General features: G+C 32.8%; 1 long non-coding RNA gene across 1 annotated transcript; it reads right to left on the bottom strand.

The window, feature by feature from the left end:
• Positions 1 to 405: 405 nt before the first annotated feature.
• LOC145631692 (uncharacterized) lies at positions 406 to 3,805 on the bottom strand. The gene is made up of 2 exons (XR_014112416.1): positions 2,952 to 3,805; positions 406 to 836 (listed from the first exon to the last, which is right to left on the bottom strand). It is a non-coding gene; the product is annotated as an uncharacterized LOC145631692 (long non-coding RNA).
• Between the last annotated feature and the right edge of the window lie 3,433 nt (positions 3,806 to 7,238).

Raw genomic sequence — 7,238 nt, 5'->3', positions numbered from 1 at the left:
GCTGTGCACTGTGATCACAGAGACAGGCCAACAATGTCAGGCAGACGAGCTCTGCTAATACAACAATGATTATTACATGATCCAAGTTACAGAGCAACCGAAGAATGTGCAGCTTGAATAAAATTAGAGTTGATCATGACCCGAGCCAAGACCAAAAACCAGGCCTTATCACCCTGAAGCATCAGGCTGAAATGGGCAGTGCAGCCTGGCCTGGATCAGACCGGCCATACAAAGATCACCTCTAATATCACGGCAATAATGACAGCTATGACCCAGTATAAAACACGGTTTATTTAAATATGCGTACACATTTCATTAAGTTACAAACTATTTTAGGTGCTAGCTTTCATTGCATTCTTTAATTCAGTAACCGTGTTCTCTCATTTTTCTTAAGAAAATCGGAAATAAGATCCGGAAGCCATATACAGATATAACAATGCCCCACGGCTTTAAATTTACACATTTGGGATCATCATAGAGAGCAGCATGGTCATGATATGAAAATAATAATTTCAACACAAAAGAACCTTCATGTTCTCTACATTACTATAATATCCACTGTAGTAGGCAACTGTCATAACCTAAAAACAAATTTGTCCCCAAACCACCCCCCCCCCCCCAAACAGCTGAATGAAGAAGCCACATATCCACAAGTTCTATAACAATCTTTAAAGCCAGTTACCCACAGACCACATTCCAATAGCTTTTCGGCTCATAGCAATTCCTTTGTATATCAAAAGAGAAGCCAAGGATTACAAATGCCCACCTTCTCTATAGTTGCAATAGTGCCTCTGTGCCTCCGCGATATCCTAGCCATCTTTACATGAATTTCCAGGCTGCATTAATACAGATTACAGGGAACAAATGTTATATACTTTTTTTTTTTCCCAATATTATTGTAGATGCCAAGGAAACTCAAAAATGACAATACTATTAGTCAACATCAACAAATAAATACAGCATGAATCCACAAATTACATATAAATCACTGCTTCATACTGTTGCTCGACATTAAAACAAGGAACAGAACTCAACCAACACAATCATAGTCAATTATTGATTACTTTATTTGTTTAATCAATATTGGGGTTGTTAGAAGTTAAGCTTCAATTAATTGCACATTATACATGACAAAGGGATGTATTATGACACATTTGGATAAAGTTTGTGACGTTGTGAGATCTGCAGCACATATCATTGAATGACTAATATTTTTCCATTTTTTGCATTTTAAAAAGCAAACTTCTAAACGCTTGAGAATATGATATCTGTGTGACAGCTCGTGAGATCTTCAGCATTAATCATCAGTTACAAGGATAATCAAATATATATACTCTAAAAGATAATCTAAAATCAACAATCAAATAGCAATCTAGAAAAAATTAACATGATATTAATAAAAAACCATAACTGTGAGTCTGTGACTACATTTGATGAAGACTAACTAGCATATTAGTTCCTCAGCACATTTACCAGGAGTAAGGACTTCATCAAACGAATACACTACTAGAACAATATAGCACCAAAGCTTTGCTAAATAGGCACATTGCCCCACAAACCAGATGATTGAAAACAGAGGTTAGTGTTGTCTTATAGTGGTGTCCTAAACCACCAACATTAAGGGAAAGTTTATTAAGCAATAATAAGACCGTGTTAAACTGGGAATGTAACTATATGTAGAATAATTAACCTAGGATACAAGGTCAGACTCGTAAAGTCGTAAACCCTTCATTCAAAAACTAAGGTCATGCATTACATTATCTAAAATTGTAGCATAAGATCAAAATGAGCAAAATTTCTAGATTCCCACAAGAAAAAGAAAAAAAAAAAAAAAAAAAAAAAAAAAGGCATGTGGTTAAATGAACTCTGGAATCCGGATGATGACAATTACCAACTAAATAATTCATGCTTGTTCAGAGGATAATGACGGGAAACAAGACAAGGCTTTTGATTAAATAATTCTACACACTTGTCACAGTTTGCCAGTCAAGAAAGATACCAACAAGCAACTACATGTATTCAACCTCCAAGGAATAAACTTGTATTTTATGTTATATAAGAATTACTAGAGACCAGTTCAAGTTCTTAATGACTGAATTACTCATTATAAAAATATATTAGAACAATAAACTATAATACATGCCCATGATTCACCCTTAACATATCCCTGTTTATCAAGCACATGAAACATGCTAATACAAAGTCAAAATGCCTTTATTTTCACCACCATAAGCAAGAACACACGTGTTTACCGTCACACAAAAGGACTACCAATCAGGCAATCACATTCAACCAACGAAATGCAATTCATATACACACAAATTCAACCATTTTCGAATCATAACCATTCTCAAATCCAACCAACTCTAGAATAATACGTAAGCAATAAATTTCCAACATAAATACGCATCCCACCAACGACAAAGTCTCATCAAAGGTCCAAAACTTAGCCCAACTTAGCCTAATACTCTAAATTAATCGTAATGCAGTGAAATATAAATCCTGCCAATGCCAAGGTCTCACCAATGATCCAAAATATAACCCATCATAGGTTCGTATCCTAACACCCAAAACTAGACAAAACGACACAGGATAATGATATATGTAGCGCTAAAGACCAAAAAATATAAGAAGTTAAAAATAAGAACACTCCGCATTAAAAAAATACAGATCCTTGTGTCATAAATTCCTAAACTAAACACCAATTACGAGATATATTTAATGCCATTATTTAAACTTAATAACCCCCTAATCATTAAAAATTATTACTCGTATTACTGATATAATTACTCCGTATTATAATTATTGCAGTCAAAATCATAAATTTCCTATACAAACATAAACAAGACCAAGAAATACAACAATTACAGCCAGCAAAATTAAATTTTGAAGTACCAAAACAACAATTAATCATCATTAAATTAATTATGCAAATCATAAGAAAAATATACCAGGAATATCTTTCCGAGGGGAAGACGGAGAAGAAGGCGGAGCAGAGGTGGCGTAACAGAGAAAAGTCCGACCCAAAACCGAAATACTGGTAACCAAACCCACAAAATAGAAGACCATAACAAGCCCAATAACCCAAGGTAACAACATGAAACCAATGAAGAAGGTGACCGATCCACAGAGCATCAAAGCCAGAGAAATCCCCAACATCAACGACGCGAAACCCGCCGGCGTTATCTGCGGAGGAACCCTAACCGCCGGCGCCGACGACGACGACGACGGCGGAGGAGAGTAGAGATTATGGTCGGAGAAATTGAGCGATGACGGTGATGGTGGGTAGCGTAAGATGTTGAGTATAAGTGAAGATAATTCGTACAAAACCCTAGATTGAGGTTGTTGTTGTTGATGATGATGGTGGTGTTGATGATCTTGTCTTCTCATCATATTGAAAATTCAAAAAAAGAAATTAAGGAAGAAAAACCCAAAATTGGGATTGAATATAATTTTAGAAAAAAAAAATTAAAAACCCTAGATATATTGGGGGAAAAAATTGTGGGAAAAATTGCTAAAATCGAGGTAATTGGATAATGGAGAAGTTTGAGGGAAAATCGGTGTTACAGGTGGAGAGGTGGGGTTAGGGAGAAAAAAAAGGGAGAGTTTTTGAGGAGAGAGAAAATATGTTGTTAGAGAGAGAAAGTTTTGGGGGAAGCTTATCTGGTAATGACGAAGAGGAGGTAAAAGGGAACAAGGAAGAAGAAAGGAGGTGCTGCTGTGTTAAAGGACTTAAGGTGGGGGCTAAAAGGGAAAAAGTGATGTTGAATTTTATATTCAATTATTAATCAAAATAAAACGAAGTAATTATACATCATCTAGTCGATGTTGATACTTGTAGGAATTTGACTTGTTACACCCAAAGGGTGATAGACCTTGTTCTGTTCGTCTTATTTTTAATTTATTTCTAAATTAATAAAAATGAAGTATAAATTAATTTAAGAAAATTTTATAAAATCACTCTTTCATATTACTACATAAAAAATATATATAAATTAAGTGTAAGTTAATTTATTGTATGGGCCTGTTCACATTTACTGAATTGAACTGAACTGAATAGAACTTGATTGAACCTGAGCTGAGCTGAGATGAAATGAATATTTTTTTAGAGAGGGAAATTAGAAACTGAACTGATTTGAGCTGAATTGAACTAAACTGAAATGAAATTAAGTAAATGTGAACAGGCCCTAAGACGTGTTAATATTATTTTTTTAGAAAACGTGTTAATAGTAGGAGTATATTAAAAGTATTTAAAATTATAATAAAATTTACATTTACCCATTTTATACAAGACTTATTGCAATAATTATACTATATTGAGTACTTTGTATAATAGTTCTTGAACAGAACATATTCTAATACTATATAATTCAAAATATTACACTTTTTGAATAAAATATTGCATAAAGCTGTGAGGTAATTAAAAATAGCGTACAAGGGCCTATTCTATTCACTTATTTCAAGTGTAATAAATTCATATAAGTTCAGTTTAGGAAAAACAAGTTTGTACAACAGTTATCTAGATATAAATTACAAGTTCTAATAAGTTAAGAAAAAAATTAGATAAGTGAAATCGAACCCACATATAAACCAAAGTTTTGCAATTAGTTTAGAATTTCAGTTCTATACACCCGGGTGTACGGTACACCCCGGTAATTTGCTCATTATTGTTTGCTCTTTATTATATAAGCAAAAATTAATGAGCAAATAACCCGGGTGTATACAACAAATTCTAATTATGAAATTTTTTCTATGGAGGCGGATGCACGATGCTCCGTGCATCCATTTTCTCTTAAAAAAGGCGGAATGAACATTCCGTTGTTCAGTAAAGAACATACATGTGTTTTGTAAAGAACATATAATTATTTCACAAAGAACAAACCAAATAGTTGTATTGTAATGAACATATAATTGTTTTATAAAGAACATATAACTATTTTGTAAAAAAAAAAACATCCAACTTCATCTTCTTTATATACATCTACAGAACATCCATAGAGGTGATCAACTTCGACCCGGCCCAAAAATAAGGGTGGGTTTAGACAAGCCTAAAAATGTTTTTTTAGTTAAAAATCCAAACTCGGCCCGAAGAAAACCCGAAAAGCCCTCTACATTTTCCGGGTTTTTTTGGACACGATATATTATGTTAAGGCCCAGCCCGACCCGAATTTTTTATCACCTCTAATGATAATATAATGTAATGAACATTATTTTCATCCAACCACCATAATCTAAAGACAAAATTCAAAGAACATTTCAAAATAAACAATTAACATATGTCACAAATAAAAGTACATTATTCTGACAATTAAAGAACATGAAGATAAAGAACATTATTTAACTGCACGTTATGTTCTTTACAATTTTATAACATGTTCTTTGCACTTTAACTGAATGTTCTTTACATTTCTATTCAATGTTCTTTACAATTCTATAATATGTTCTTTTCACTTTAACTAAATGTTCTTTATGTTTCTATGCAATGTTCTTTCCGTTTTTTTTTTTGAAGAGATGCACCATGTGAATCGTGCATCCGCCTGCACGAACCACGCTTTATTCTAATTACTCCTTCCATTTTTAAATGTTTGCTCCACTTTCCTTTTTCGACCGTTTTTAAATACCTGTTTTATTTCTTTATTTGGAAATCTTTTACAATATTTAATTAATTTCTTTCACCTGATGTACCCACCATTAATATATTTATTAATTTCATGTTCTCTCTTCTTCAATTATCCCCGCTACTTTTTCTTTTTGCAATTTTTTATTCTTCCACCTACCCCTCAACCTTCATATTTTATTAAAGGGTATAAAAACACTTTTGAAAATTGTATAAAATTAGGAATTTATGAAAAAAACACGCGTAGATCAGTGTAATTAGTGTGAGTTTGTTGATTTTCTAAATTTAAACAGTTTTTCACAGTATTTTTAATGTTTATATGTAGACCTAAGAGATATGTATAATATTTTCATTTATTATATTCTTCAATTTCTCCTAAAACTCCGTGAAAGTAGTAATTTAGAGCTTAAAAAGGTAATTATCCAACAATGAAGATTTTATCAAGAAGCATACGTGGAGGAAAAGGCGGGAAGACGCGAGGGGAAAGGTAGCGTGAAGAACACGCATAGTTATGATTGAAGAAGAAAGAACAGTTTAATTAAAAAAGAGGTTGAGTAGTCAATATTAGAGGGAGGGGGTGTGGGGTCTACTTGACGTGGACCTTATCTTTGTGTATAATGTTTATTACGTTGCCTTTTTTAAAAAATAAAAAAGTTTTGTGAGATTAGATCTTGTGGTTGTAAATTGGGTTCTTGTTAGAGATGAGATGTTAATATGTTATGGAGAGTTTAATAAACTTGCTGCACTTTCCCTAGGAAGAAGAATGTATGTAAGTTGGCCCAATTTGTTACAGTAAAATACTCCTTGATCCATATGATTTTCCCCTATTTTTGAGGAGGTAAAGTGAGATTACTGAATGATAGTGTAGATCAATCATACCACGTGGGTGCAAATAAAAAAGCTATCCTCCCTCTGTTTTTTTAAGCATTACATCTTCACTAACATATACTTCCTCTGTTTTTTTTACTTGACCTGTTTTTTTTATCACGTTTGTCAATGCAAAACTTTAACGATCAATAACTTCAATTCTCCATAGGTAAAAATCATAAATGTTATATATTATGATAGTATTTATTGAGACGAATTCAAAAAGATATTTCATGAATATGTTTTTCCTTACATATTATTCACAAAAGACGATCAAAGGAGGAGTAGTGAATAGTATAAAAGTCAAAGCGGGTCAAGTAAAAAAGAACGTAGGAAGTAGTTTTATTACTACATAATTGACTTAGGTATGTGGAAGTGATAGTAAGGTATAAAATAAAGATTTTGAGGTTAGAAGTTTGTTAAAAATTAATATATGCGAGAGAAAATAAAGGGCATGCCAAGTTTATATGATCTGCCACTTAAACGATTTTTTGTTAATCTAGTGGCATTTCCGTAAATATATTGAAAAAAGTGGTTATTTATTCAGTACTTTTGGTGAGCTGTTCAATTACGGTTTGCAACTTGCTTTTACTGTTTAGTAAGGAAATTACACATGTACTCCTCAACTAGTACATAAAAAGACACATGTACCCCTCCATTGGTACTTAAAAAGACAATTATACCCCCAAATATTCAAATTTTGTTTATCTGGGGATTTAACTGAGTACAGTTCGAAAATAAATACTTTGGCCCT

The sequence above is a fragment of the Chenopodium album genome, chromosome 1 (assembly GCF_948465745.1).
Source record: "Chenopodium album chromosome 1, dcCheAlbu1.1, whole genome shotgun sequence".
NCBI lineage: Eukaryota > Viridiplantae > Streptophyta > Magnoliopsida > Caryophyllales > Amaranthaceae > Chenopodium > Chenopodium album.
Note: the sequence above shows the minus strand (reverse complement) of the source record. Positions and strands in the feature narration are given on the sequence as shown.